Source organism: Pleurodeles waltl, chromosome 9, assembly GCF_031143425.1.
Source record: "Pleurodeles waltl isolate 20211129_DDA chromosome 9, aPleWal1.hap1.20221129, whole genome shotgun sequence".
Taxonomy (NCBI): domain Eukaryota; kingdom Metazoa; phylum Chordata; class Amphibia; order Caudata; family Salamandridae; genus Pleurodeles; species Pleurodeles waltl.
In genome coordinates, this window is record NC_090448.1 from 310,518,038 (window position 1) to 310,531,864 (window position 13,827).

General features: G+C 41.3%; 1 long non-coding RNA gene across 1 annotated transcript in view; it reads right to left on the reverse strand.

Annotated features, from left to right (window-relative positions):
* Positions 1 to 11,647, reverse strand: part of LOC138259218 (uncharacterized) — a 143,391-nt gene extending 131,744 nt beyond the window's left edge. The window contains exon 1 of the long non-coding RNA XR_011198674.1: positions 11,473 to 11,647. This is a non-coding gene — a long non-coding RNA (uncharacterized lncRNA). The remainder of the gene's footprint in view (positions 1 to 11,472) is intronic.
* Between the last annotated feature and the right edge of the window lie 2,180 nt (positions 11,648 to 13,827).

The following is a 13,827-nucleotide window of genomic DNA, read 5'->3' on the forward strand; positions in this document are numbered from 1 at the left end:
ACCCCAGGACCTTGTGTATCAGGGGCATCTGATATACGGGAATGGCAGGATGTTGTGGATTGTGATGTCTGGCATGTTTTTGCCACACGCACAAACATTTCCACATCTAGGGATAATCACAGTCAGGCTCTCCCTCACCATTAAGAATGCAATCCTCAGCACTCACCATATCGCATGGATCAATGGACACTTCTTGTGGCCGTGGACTCATCTGTCAACTAATCTTTCAGTCCATTCTACCAAATTATCCACATAAGGTATAACACTGTACCAACTATTTTCTCCCTCAGTGACTATCTCACTAGGGGTGAAATCTGTGCTGTGCAGAACTGATTATACACTCATCTGCTGTGCTGGTCTATTATGTGGTATCAATCCTCCCACAGCCTCACAATATCCCATCCTGGGGTCTGGCTGGCCATATGTTCCATGAAACCACAACCGCTCAAGCTCTGTCTCTTGAGGTTTTCAAACTGTAGAGAGCATATCCTGCTCTCTTTCTCTAAATGCCAAGTGCCTTGACAGAAATACTCATGGCATCATATGGAGCGGGAGAGCAGATGGAGTACTAGGGGTATCAACTTTTGAAGAGTCCTTAGACTTATAAGAAGACACTCCCTATAAGGCGGCTTCTCACTTCTGCAGTTTGGCTCCTGTATATTTACTTCTAAAATTCTCTAATATTTTATTGTCAAATGTCCCTTTTTTGGCCAGGAATATGCATATTTCGAAGTGGCTTTAAACCACTCCTGGCAATGTTTTTGTAATTTTCTCTGATCGTTTGGAAAGGTTTTTTGCATGTGCTCAAAGGGAGTCTCCATAATTTCTCATATTTCTGAACACTTTTACAATTTAACTTTAACTGGCCGGTCAAATATTACTCTTCCTTTAAAACTTTGTTAGTCCTCATAAGCAAGAGAATTCAACAATTGTATCTTGTCAATTATACATATTAAACAATATACATTACTACAACATTATGCAACATCATGCACCATTACTGTTAGAAATGGGGTCTTTGGTTGGCAGTCAGGTTACCACCTGTCCAAGCAAGGACCCTCACTCTAGTCAGGGTAAAAGAGAATTACCCTCCGCTAACCCCTGCTTACCTTCTTGGTAGCTTGGCACGAGCAGTAGGCTTAACTTCAGAGTGCTGGGTGTAAAGTATTTGTACCAACACACAGAGTAACTTAATAAAAACACTACAAAATTACACAACACAGGTTTAGAAAAATAGAGAATATTTATCTAAACAAAACAAGACCAAAACAACAAAAATCCACAATACACAAGTCAAGTTATCAATTAAAAAGCAAAAAAAGCCTTCATGTAGTTTTAAACACACACTAACAATGTTAGGGTGGAAATGTACCTTGGTGTGTCAGAAATAACCCCGCACGGGCGAGTGTGCGTTAAAAAGCCCTTGTGATGCATCGATTCCACTCACGAGCGAGACCTTGCGTTGTTTCTCCTTTCGTCGGGTCGGGAGTGTCGTTTCTTCTCTCCGCAGGAGAGCGATGCGTTGATCCGGTCAGCACTCTCGGGTCCGGGCAGGCCTTGCATTGTTTTTACCTGCCCAGCGGTACTTGCGTCCGAAATCCAGCTGCACAATGATCCGAAAACCAAACATCGCGGCTTGCGATCTCCCAGCCTCCGTCAGCAATGCTGCGCGTCATTTCTCCAGCTCCGTGCATCGATTTTTAGGTCACGTTACAGGCGAGTGTCGATTTCAACCTGCGACGCCGCCGGCGTGTCGATTTTTCAGCTGCAGATCAGAGTTGCGTCGATCTTTTCCCGACACAGCGTTCTGTGCGTGGATTTCTTCCTCTTAGGCTGCCAGATTCTCCTTTCAGGGTCCCAGGAACCGGATGGGCACCACAGGGCAGAGTAGGAGACTCTCAAGAGACTCCAGGTGCTGGCAGAGAGAAGTCTTTGCTGTCCCTGAGACTTCAAACAAGCTCTAAATCAAGCCCTTGGAGATCTTCACAAGATAGAAGGCACACAAAGTCCAGTCTTTGCCCTCCTAGTCTGGCAGAAGCAGCAACTGCAGGATAGTTCCACAAAGCATAGTCACAGGCAGGGCAGCTCTTCTTCCTCAGCTCTTCAGCTCTTCTCCAGGCAGAGGTTCCTCTTGGTTTTCAGAAGTGTTCTAAAGTCTGTGGTTTTGGGTGCGCTTCTTATACCCATTGTCTCCTTTGAAGTAGGCCTACTTCAAAGCAAAGTCTCTCTTGATTGTGAAATCCTGCCTTGCCCAGGCCAGGCCCCAGAGACTCACCAGGGGGTTGGATACTGCATTGTGTGAGGGCAGGCACAGCCCTTTCAGGTGTGAGTGACCACTCCTCCCCTCCTTTCTAGCACAGATGGCTCATCAGGAAATGCAGACTATACCCCAGCTCCCTTTGTGTCACTGTCTGGTGTGAGGTGCAACCAGTCCAACTGTCAAACTGACACAGACAGGGAATCCACAAACAGGCAGAGTCACAGAAATGTTATAAGCAAGAAAATGCTCACTTTCTACAAGTGGCATTTTCAAACACACAATCTTAAAATCAACTTTACTAAAATTTGTATTTTTAAATTGTGAGCTCAGAGACCCCAAACTCCATGTGTCCATCTGCTCCTAAAGGGAATCTACACTTTAATCAGATTTAAAGGTAGCTCCCATGTTACCCTATGTGAGGGACAGGCCTTGCAGCAGTGAAAAACAAATTTAGCCATATTTCACTGTCAGGACATATAAAACACATTACTATATGTCCTACTTTAACCATACACTGCACACTGCCCTTGGGGCTACCTAGGGCCTACCCGAGGGGTGCCTTACATGTAAGAAAAGGGAAGGTTTAGGCCTGGCAAGTGGGTACACTTGCCAAGTCGACTTTACAGTTAAAACTGCACACACAGACACTGCAGTGGCAGGTCTGAGACATGATTACAGAGCTAAATATGTGGGTGGCACAACCAGTGCTGCAGGCCCACTAGTAGCATTTGATTTACAGGCCCTGGGCATCTCTAGTGCACCGTACTAGAGACTTACTAATAAATCAAATATGCCAATCATGGAGAAACCAATTACATACACATTTTGTAAAGGAGCACTTGCATTTTAGCACTAGTTAGCAGTGTTAAAGTGCCCAGAGTAACAAACAGCAAAATCAGAGTTCAGCACACATCAACAACCTGGGAAACAGAGGCAAAAAGTTAAGGGAGACCACACCAAGGATGAAAAGTCTAACAATTACACATCAACATCCTTCTGTTGCCACATTTCCACACACACACACACACACACACACACTCCATCTATCTCTCTCCATCTCTCTCTCTCTCTCCATCTCTCTCTCTCCATCTCCATCTCTCTCCATCTCCATCTCTCTCCATCTCCATCTCTCTCCATCTCCATCTCTCTCCATCTCCATCTCCATCTCCATCTCTCTCCATCTCTCTCCATCTCCATCTCCATCCATTTAAAAAAAAAAAACATCAACTGCTTCTAAATGTGACCCATTGTTTTTCTAACTCTAAAAGGTCAATACAACCCGCAACCCTGGTCACATTTATTCCGCGCTTAGAGAGGACAACCTTTCAAACCATGCGTCTCTCACACCATGGAATTACTTCTGTACATTATGTCCAGGATAGTAATTCTAGTGTTCAGATCTTACTTGGAGGTAAAGTTTAGCAACAGCGCCCTTTCAACTGTACCTCTATGTCGAACGTTGGAAAACATATTGGCCAACTTCAAATTACCTGCTATAGGGGTTTAGACAAAATATTGGCTAGAAAGTATTGAGTCACACAAATATCAAGTTTTTCTATGATGATACAGAAATATTGTGATGCAGAAATATCATTGTCATTTATATTGATTTTTAAGGAAGTAATATCGTTTACAATAATATCTATGTCCTTAATATTGTTTTCAATAATATACTTGTAAAAAAAACATTTTTTAATTATCTTTCTGTGCTTTTGTTATATTTTAATTTTATGTGTTGTATATTTTTTTGTATAATTGTCATCAATATATCCAAATATAGTTTGAAGTTTTAAGTTTTTTTTTTTTTAATTGTCAGTAATAATTTATAGTGTTTTAGCTGGTTGTGAGGTTTTCAAGGGTATCGGGTGAGAGGTTAATTAAGTATTAATTATTAATTTTTAATAAAGTGTTTAATGGAATCATAATTATGAGAATTGTTTAATTATTTTTCATATGATTAGTTGCGGTTTGTTGGGTTTATTAATGGTATAGGATGAGGAGTTAATTAAGTATTAGGTAAATATGAATTCATTATTATTTTCATTTAAATATATAATTGAATTATTATACAAATTATTTAACTATATTTTTATGTCATATATTAGATGCAGGTTGTTGGTTTTGTAGCGGGTCTAGGGTGGAAAGTGAATTAAGTATTATTTGTTAATTAGGTATTAAAATATTTATTGAATTATAAATATGCTAATTGTTTCATAATTTTATTTTTCATTTTTATGTTATTGTGTTGGGTTTGTAGGGGTATAGGGTGGAAAGTTAATTAAGTAATGATTGAAGATTAAGTAATGATTGAATATTAAATATTAATTTAAAATTATTTTTTAATTGGTTATTAAATGTTAGCTTTGAGATTAATATTTTTATATTTTAGGTGTGAGCTGTGTGATTTATAGGTGCATAGAGTGGGAAGTTAATTATTAATTTTTATTAAAATATTTAATTGAATTAAAATTATGTACATTTTTCAAAATTTATATTTTTGTTATATATCAGTTGTAGGTTGTTGTGTTTGTAGGATCATAGGAAGTTATTTGAGTGATAAATAGTTACCACTTATTAATTCATTTATTAATATTTTTTATTGATTCATATGTTAATTTTGTTAGACTTTTTTATTTTAATTATATTTTAATTTTAGCTGCTAGGTTTGTGTGAATATAGTGTGGGAATTTAATTAATCTAATAATAACATTTGCTTACTTGCTAATTATTTTAAAAACAAATTAATAATTATATCAAATGTGTAAATCTTGTTTAAATTTATATATAATCTTTATATTATAATATTGATATTTTTGGTGAATTCGTAGAGTTATCAAATTATATTATTTGTTTTAAGTGAACTACATTATTTGTTCCAACATTTTCCCTACTGCTGCATAGACTGGAGTGAGAATAGTAAATTTTACCTCACGAGAGTCCAACCCTTTCCCTACTGCTGCATAGACTGGAATGGGAATAATAAATTTTTACCTGTTCAAAGTCCAACGCTTTCCCTACTGTTACACAAACTGAAGTAGAAATAGTACATTTTACCCCTCCTGAGTCCAACACTTTCCATAATCTTGCACAGACTCGAGTGGGAGTAGTAAATTTTACCTGCCGCATCCTGAAGAGATGAGTGACTCCTGTTTTGTTCTGGTAGGTTCTGATGGACTATAATACCGACCACTCATACCTTAGGTAAGTACTCACCATGTATTTATATCCTCACTTAGCCTGTACAATCCCACCCTACCCTGTATGCACAAACAACCCTCCTGCCGACAGCACAATTGCATATGCAGCACAATAGCCTCACTCACATCCCAGTCACAGCCACCTAACCCTGAGCAGAGACAACACCTAATGTTTCTCAATGCACATTCTGCAGTATGTCCCTCCATTGACACCACCACAACACATCAGTTAGATGTTTTCTTCTTCTCTGAAATATACAAATATACCTCACATACATCATCAAGTATATCTTTGATGTCCTCATCCATACTGGATACAGCAAACACACCCTTAAGATCGGAGAAGTCCTCACCATCATTCACAGATCCTCTTAGGCTTGCATGCTATCCCTTTCCAATCCCAGCCTCTCAGACAGACATTTCATCTAATCTGCAACAGATTCTCATGTTTATGCCCGAATGTGCTGTGACTTTATGAATGTACTGTGACAGTAATGGGAAATCCCCTCTTCCATGATCACGTCTATTGTTGTCTGTTGCAACTATGTAAATGCCAATAAAACCATTATTTAAAAAAATCTGCAGCAGTTCCCTCAAAAGAGCAATAACAACACTTATCGAGAAAATCACAAAACCCATCACCAGCTCAACCATAATCTCTGCTCATATCTTCCTACTGTCTGCCATAAAAGCAGCATTTTACATGTCGGCCATCAGCAAACACTCTAAGAAGCATAGCCCCCTTCAAGGCTATCAAACATTAAAAACAAAAATTCCAGGCTTCCCTCTACCTCATTCCACCAACAACCACAATGACAGACATCACTTCTTTGTGAGCAATCCAAACAAGTAAGACTCTACATCAACGTCACCAAGCACCATTCCTAAATGTACAACCCTAAAATCACTTTTATTCTATGAAACTACTGACATTCTCAGTATCGACAAAACCAATACACATAAAGATGACACCCTTCCCTCTACAGTCATGAAATCCCTTTCTATTGAAGAACTCACGCCCCTTTCCCCCAACAAAGTAAATGCCTCATTTACAAAAGGCATTCCTTATCAATACCTTCAAAGCTGGACAGATCCTCCAGCTATTGAAGATAAATTCAACCCACACACCTCACCTAGTACCCCACCCTTACGCTTAAAAATAATGGTAAAAGAAGTCCTCGTCCAACAATAACCACTAACAGCACAACTCCAGCTCGTTCGCATACGACCCTAAATCATTCTTCAGGCACGCTGCAGTTCAGACACACCAAGCATTCCAAGAACACCACTGTCTTGGTATGAGACCCAGGGCGACTGGTGCACAGACCCCTATGCTGGGGGTTGTCTTCCCACAATGCATACTTCACTGTCAGAGTATTGCAACCCCTACAAGAGATGATCATTAGCAAGTCTGTCAACAGACAGTTGGGTACCGACAAAATATTGAAGAGGACGATGAACAAGTGACATCGGGCAGTATATCTTCCCTGCTTCGTGGGGTAGGTCGATACACGTGTACACAGGATTAGAGTCCGGTGAACGGGCCTGATCTGTATGACATGAAAGTGCGCAGAATCGTGGTGACACTGATTGGGGAATGAGTCATAACTCTTCCCGTTTTTTTAATTTTATGCAGCATTAATGATAATAAAATACCAGTATATAAGTTTCATGCACACATTACTTTATTGTTGGGCGTGTGTGAAATAGACACTGTGTGCCCCAGCTTACCCGCGGGTTGGGTGTATTTTCCTGGATGTTGGGCTGGTTAGCAGACATAGTACAGCAGCAAGAGGAGGTTTACAAAAGGTTGATAGGAACTCCACATATAAATGTCTCTCTCCCCATTTAGCTCTATCTTGTTCCATTGAGTCCCCGGTATTCTACATATCCCTTAATTGTTTGACCAATATCCGTGGTTCCCCTGATATAAATGTAGAAGATTAGTTGGTATTGAACGGTATTGAGCCAATATTGGTAAAGGACACCACCTCCAAGACTTATCAGTGGTGGGTAAGTTTAATTTAGTTAATAAATGATTGGAAGACAACTGTAGTGTTCCTTTTCATCTTTTCAGGGGGCTAAACATCCATAAATAATTGATAGAGATGTACAACATTCGATTTATAAGTGATGGGTGTGTAAAAATAAAAATGTATCGGCTGTATTTATTGCTCGAGTAGAAAAAGTTAACTTGGTTGAGGCCAGTTAAAGTGTCACCCACGTTCCCGGCGACACCATGATGTCACAATAGATCTAAAAAAAAAACCTTGGCATCATGAAACAAACAAGCATTCCAAAATACCTATCGTTACTGACTGTTGATGCAGGACTGGGCAAAGAGAAGTGCTCTCATTAACTGTGTGGGCTCTTCAACAATGCACGATCCTAAGGACCTTATGTTTAATGTTTATGATGCTTTCATTCACTTTACATTCTCATATGTACGATGTTCGATCTCTCCTATGCAAATATAGAATGTTCCCAGGTTTGCCTCAAACTAAGAAATATACACACTAACACCCATAAGGTGCTTCGAAATATGTATATTGTAATCCGGCACAGCATCCTTTCACCAGACTGACGATGCAGCAGTTTTTTGTCCTTTGCTCTGAGCATCTTTTTCTTGTGGTTTTTACATCGCTGTGAAGGAGGCGTGGAAAGGATGTGGTGAAGGAGCCGCAGTATCAGTTTTATCTAGTCTAAACTGAGCATGGCTACTTTCACAGAGGCATAACATTTCAAATGATGTCCATATAGTTCAATTTTCAGGTCTCTGTTTTAGCAGCACAGCTTTCACAAAGACAGATTACTGACAATCAGCATAGCCTGGGCTTTGGTTCTGCTAATGTTGACCATTGGCTATCTTCGACCTTCCTCTTTCAGACACTGGCTTGAGACTTTGCCATCCACATCTTGGCTCAGATTAGCGTCGTATTCATCCCTCACTCAATGTTATTCGCTGTTTGACTGTATACTTCCACCACCACTTCAGTGTTTGTACTGAACTGCATGAGGGACTAGTTTACAATTACAGCCCTCTTTCTGCTGCTCTTGGCTCTCTCCCGTCTGTGTGTGTCTGTCTCTAATTCTGCTAACGCTGTATGCACAAGCACATTAAACCCACTCCTACAAGCTTTGCCATTGCGTGTTTATTTTTATTTTTAAATAAACAAATGTTATTGTTTTCCAAACGCAAAAAAGAACACACCAGTATTCATTATCACAAGTGACACCACAATACAATAAGAGACAATATTCAGTCCAGCATATCCAGAACATAGCGTTGCCACCACCTCCCCCATGTTTTCCCATGCTAATGCCTCAGCCTGTTGTGGTGAGGACAAGGGGCCTATCAACCATGAGTGAAAGCTCCTGTGCTATCTTCTGCCAGTAAAGGATCATCACGAGACAAGTACAAGCCCACACCACATAGTAAAAATCTGTGTAACGCACGGGGCAGCGGAAACCAGTAGCTTGTGAGCTTTTACCCACCCAGTGAAGTCGCTGAAGGGTCATGTAAGTTAATTGGAGGTAGGTAAGCTGAATCAACCGGAGGCGAGTAGAGATGGCTAGCTCCCAAGGTGCCATCCTAACTTCCCTCCACTCTGTGTGTCGCCTCCTACTTCTGTCTCTGTGTGGCAAACTGTTTTGTGGCATTGACAACCAAGGACCAATAGATCTGGTGTACAAGGCTCAAGACCAGCCTTCCACTCAATAACTTGACCTCATTGGGGCTGAACTCTGAGATAAGTGTCCAAGGGGATGTTAGCTGAAAGGCTGTGATGTAATTGTAAATATTTGTGAAACTGGGTATGAGATAATTTATATTGGTCCTTTAAGTCTTGGAACATCCGCAGATGGCCCGCTGCCCACACATCCCCACGCACTGTAATGCCTATCTTGTCCTATCTCTGGAATTTTTCCAACCCCACCATTTGATGTAACCTTGTTCCTTGCCAAAATGGTTCATCAGCATACGATCCCAGCCTATGAGGTAGAGTGCTGCTCTCCAGCATAAGAAGACCACACTGGTGACCTCTGGAAGGGAGAGGGGGATTGGTGCCCCGGACTGCATTCCTATAATGTTGTCTAAGCATGGGTGAGCTCTTCATGGTAAGTGGAGTCTCCACACCCTCTGCTATTCATTAATAATGATCAACTGCGAGGCTCTGTAGTATCATCGGAGGTCTGCCATTCCTAGGCCTCTGTCGTACTGGGACATTAGCTGTTGAGCGCGGCAATGCAGGAACGACTCTTCAGCCAAAGTAATACGTGTATGCTGGATTTAAGGTGTCTGAACCACTGATTAGGGATGGGGGGGGGGGGGAATCTTGAAACACATAGAGGAACCTCAGTAATATCATTAAATTAAAAAGGGCCACACATCCCAGAACGTGGAGTGGAAGGCGCCTCCGTTTCTGGAAATCCTTTTTCATGGAAGCCACTAATGATGGTAGGTTAAGGCTCCATACAAATTCTGGGAGCACGGAAACATGGACCCCTGAGTACTTGAAGGACAAGCGATGTATTGAGATGCAAAACAATCAGGAGCAGACACTGGCATTTCCCATGATCGGGACCAGCAGGGATCTGCCTTTGTTCACATGGTGTCCGGAGGCCTCCTTGTGTAGCTCAAGCAGAATCAGGCATCAAGGTCCCGAGTTCTGTGGGTCAGTGAAAAAGGGTAGGCCGTTGCCTGCATATAGTGCTATTTTGTCTTCGAATCCGTTGACCCAGACCTACCCACTGATTTGTGCATCACAGCATATAAGGGCTGTCAGGGTTTCCAACATCAGGTAGAAGAGGAGAGAGAATAGGGGGCAGCCTTGCGGGTGCCTCTTTGTATAGGGAATGCAGGAGAGAGGGTTCTATTGATGTGGACCCACCTTATGCACCCTGGCCAGTTTACTCACAGGCAGCATGAGCAGCCAGGGCAGAGTCAATGGTACAGGGAGCATCGAGCACCCTGGTCCCAGTCACAGGCGACAGGGAACAGTACGCCCAGTAGGGGGAGAGCCAAGCCGGCCAACGTACAGTAGGCAAGTCAAGACCTAGCCCCCAAAATCAGCACAGGCCCAGGGGCACTGCAACCCAACCCAGACAGCGAGTGTCCAGGACCCTTCGCCCTCTCACCACTTCTTCACCCCCTAGAGAGGAACCAACTGCTGCTTGTGGATGTGGCCACCTTCATGTGCCCCCACACTGGCACTGCAGTACCAAATATTTCTCTTCCCGGGGGCCTCAGCCAACCCAGTGTCCCAGCATTTCATGGACCCCAAGTCAGCAACCATCCCATTAGGGCAGTGGTAGAAGCAGGGGGCTACCAAGGAAAAAAAACGGCAACTTCAGGGGACACCGCACAGAGGTGCTGCTGACAGACCAGTTGTCTCTTTTGGTGTGCGGCTGCCCACACGCATGAGCCTTAGACCGTGGGCCCTCCAGCATCTCAGTATGCAGCCTCGAGTCTCCTGTGGCTGGGTCGATCGCATATGTGGAGTTGGCGGATCCACCTCAAAGGTACTCCCAATGGGCTCCCAGGGTCTTCTGTCAGCAGCTCTCTTTTTCTCTTGGAACCCAGAGTGTAGTATCCTCATAGTATTTCTTTTAGCATATATTTAGTCTGTTTCTTGTTTCTTAATCGTGTGGAATGTTTATATGTCACTGTGATGTACTTCGTATTCTCATGTGGAATCCTGGGTGCCAGGTGAAGGCATACAGTTCCTGCACTTCGCTTGACAAGCAGTGGTTCTCCACGAGTCCTGTTTTCCTTCAAATAATTTACTCACAAAGAAAATACAGAAGCGGCTACCTGTCCTTATTAGTCGTATTCTACAATTTGGTAACAGAAGTGGGGCCTGTTTTTGACCCCTTTTTATCGGCAGACGTTTTCCCAGGGCCCACAGGATTTGGAACCAAGGCTGTAGGTTTGTCTTTAAAGGAAAAAAAAAACTGTGACTCGTTTTATTTTACTTAACGAGAAACCAAGAAGAAAAGTGTTGAAGAAGAGACTACCTCCTCGCGTAGTTTTCTCTTCTGAGGTTGCCTTTCCATTTCGCAACCGAAGCCTTCCTTAACGGTCATTCCTCTCGCGCGCTGTGCGCTGCCTTGCGCTTTGCTGCCTTCCCGCGAACTCTGTCATGCCCGGCTGCCGACCTTATACACTTCTGCCACGACGCATGGATCTTCTATTTTGCGACTGGTGAGCGACGTGGTGACTCGTACGCTCTTAAAGGCGAACACTGACATTTTCTTAAAGGTGATTTCTTGTGTATTTGTGTCACCCGTACTTTGAAAAAAAAACAAAAAATGATTATGTGCATGTTTTTTCCCTATTTGCTGGAGAGTAGTTTATTTTTGGCAACTTTACTGCGCGGTGACGCGCACACCTTCCTATCTCTCTTGAGAGCGGTTTGTTGGCAGCTAACAGCGCGGTGATGCGCACACTTCATAAATCTTCTTAATAGTGGACCTCTTATTATTATAGAAGAAAGAAGATAAAGAAAGAGGAAAAAAAAAAAAAAACTTTGTGTTAACATTTCTTTACATTTTGCGATTTTCTCTGTGTTTGGATATTATTGTAGTGTTTATATTGTATTAGTAATTTCTCATAGTTTTACCTTTTTATTACTTATCCATATTATGGCTACTGATGATAATGTAATACATGCACCACCGTTTTTGCAGAAATCTGGTAAACCTGAAATCAAATTGAAGCAGTGGATAAGCATTTTCGGGAACTATTTGCTGGCTATTGATGCTCTTCACTACAGCTCTACCAGAAAATTGGCCTTGTTATTTATTCATTTAGGCATTGAGGGACAAAAAGTTTTTGACAACCTTCCTTTGATTCCTAATCCAGGTGGGGATGGTGTTTGGGATGTATATGTGGAAGCCAAGGAGAGGTTAAAGAAACAATATTCTGATGAAGCCAGTGTACTTCTTGAAAGACATAGTTTTTTTAAACAAAATCAGTTTTCTGAGGAGTCAGTCGAAGAATACACAGCTGCTTTACGCATTCTGGCTTCATCATGTGAATTTCAAAGTTGTTTAGACACTTATATTAGAGATCAATTTGTTTTTAATTGTTTTTCTAAGAAAATGCAAGAAAGAATACTCACATGCAGGAACCCTTCATTGTCCGAAGTCATAGACATTGCTAAAAGTATAGAGAGATCCTTAATCTCTACTCAAGCATTGAAATCTCAAGAAGGCCATTCATAAGTTTCTTATATTTCTGAGAATGACACAGTTTCTGCCATAAATACGAGGGTAACAAAAAACAGGAAAAAACAGTTCATGTGTTCTCATTGTGGATCCAAAAATCATTTAGGCAACAATTCCGCATGTCCAGCTATCGGTAAAAGATGCACTAAGTGTAGTAAAGCTGGTCACTTTCAAGCTGTCTGTAAGTCTCGGTATGCTGTATTCTCTGTTACAATACACAATGTTAATGTTACTAGTGTTGGTCATACTGGTGACATTTATGATTATACCAGTGATATTGATGAATGTACCAGTACATTTTCGAATGTACTTCTCACTATACAAGAAAATCTTCAAGGAAATATTAAAGTAAAAGGTTCCATATGCCAGGCTCTTATAAATGGTAAATCCATTACTGTCATGGCTGATTCAGGGGCGCCTATTACAGTTTTGGCAGATAAGACATTCTTTTTATTGTGGCATAACTCTATCAAATTGCAACGCCCAGATATTAACCCTAAAGCATTTGGAGATAAGGAAATTGATTTATTGTTTTTTTTCCATGCACACCTTAACATCCTTGGTAGAGACACCTGGATGAAAGAGTATGTTGCTGTAGATGGATGATTTAGTAGGATGGATGGATTTAGCCAAATTGGGTTTGCAGCTTAAGCCTGGCGAAGACAATCCTATTGTATTGGGAAGTATGCCTGTTTTATCTATAGATATGGAGGGTGATATTCTACCCATGTTGATTTCTAAGTTTCCCAAACTTTTTCAAAATGAGATAGGCACCATGAAAGGTTTTAACATGTCATAAGATGGAAGAAAGATGTTGATCTGGTCAAACATAAGGTCAGACCTGTACCCATCAGCATACGAAATGATTTAAAAAAACTTTTGAGTGTCATTACTAAGGACAGAGTTATTTCTCCCACAGATTCTTCAGAATGGGTTTCACCTATTGTTTTAGCAAAAAAAATGTGGAGATCCTAGTTCTATGTGTAGATTTGAGATCTTTAAACAAGAATATCATTGTTGATTGCCATCCTTTACCGCGCATTCAGGAAATGTTAGCCAATATTGGGAATTAAAAATATTTTTCTGCGATTGATTTGCACTCAGCTTATCATCAAGTTGCGCTGAGTACTGAATCTCAAGAGC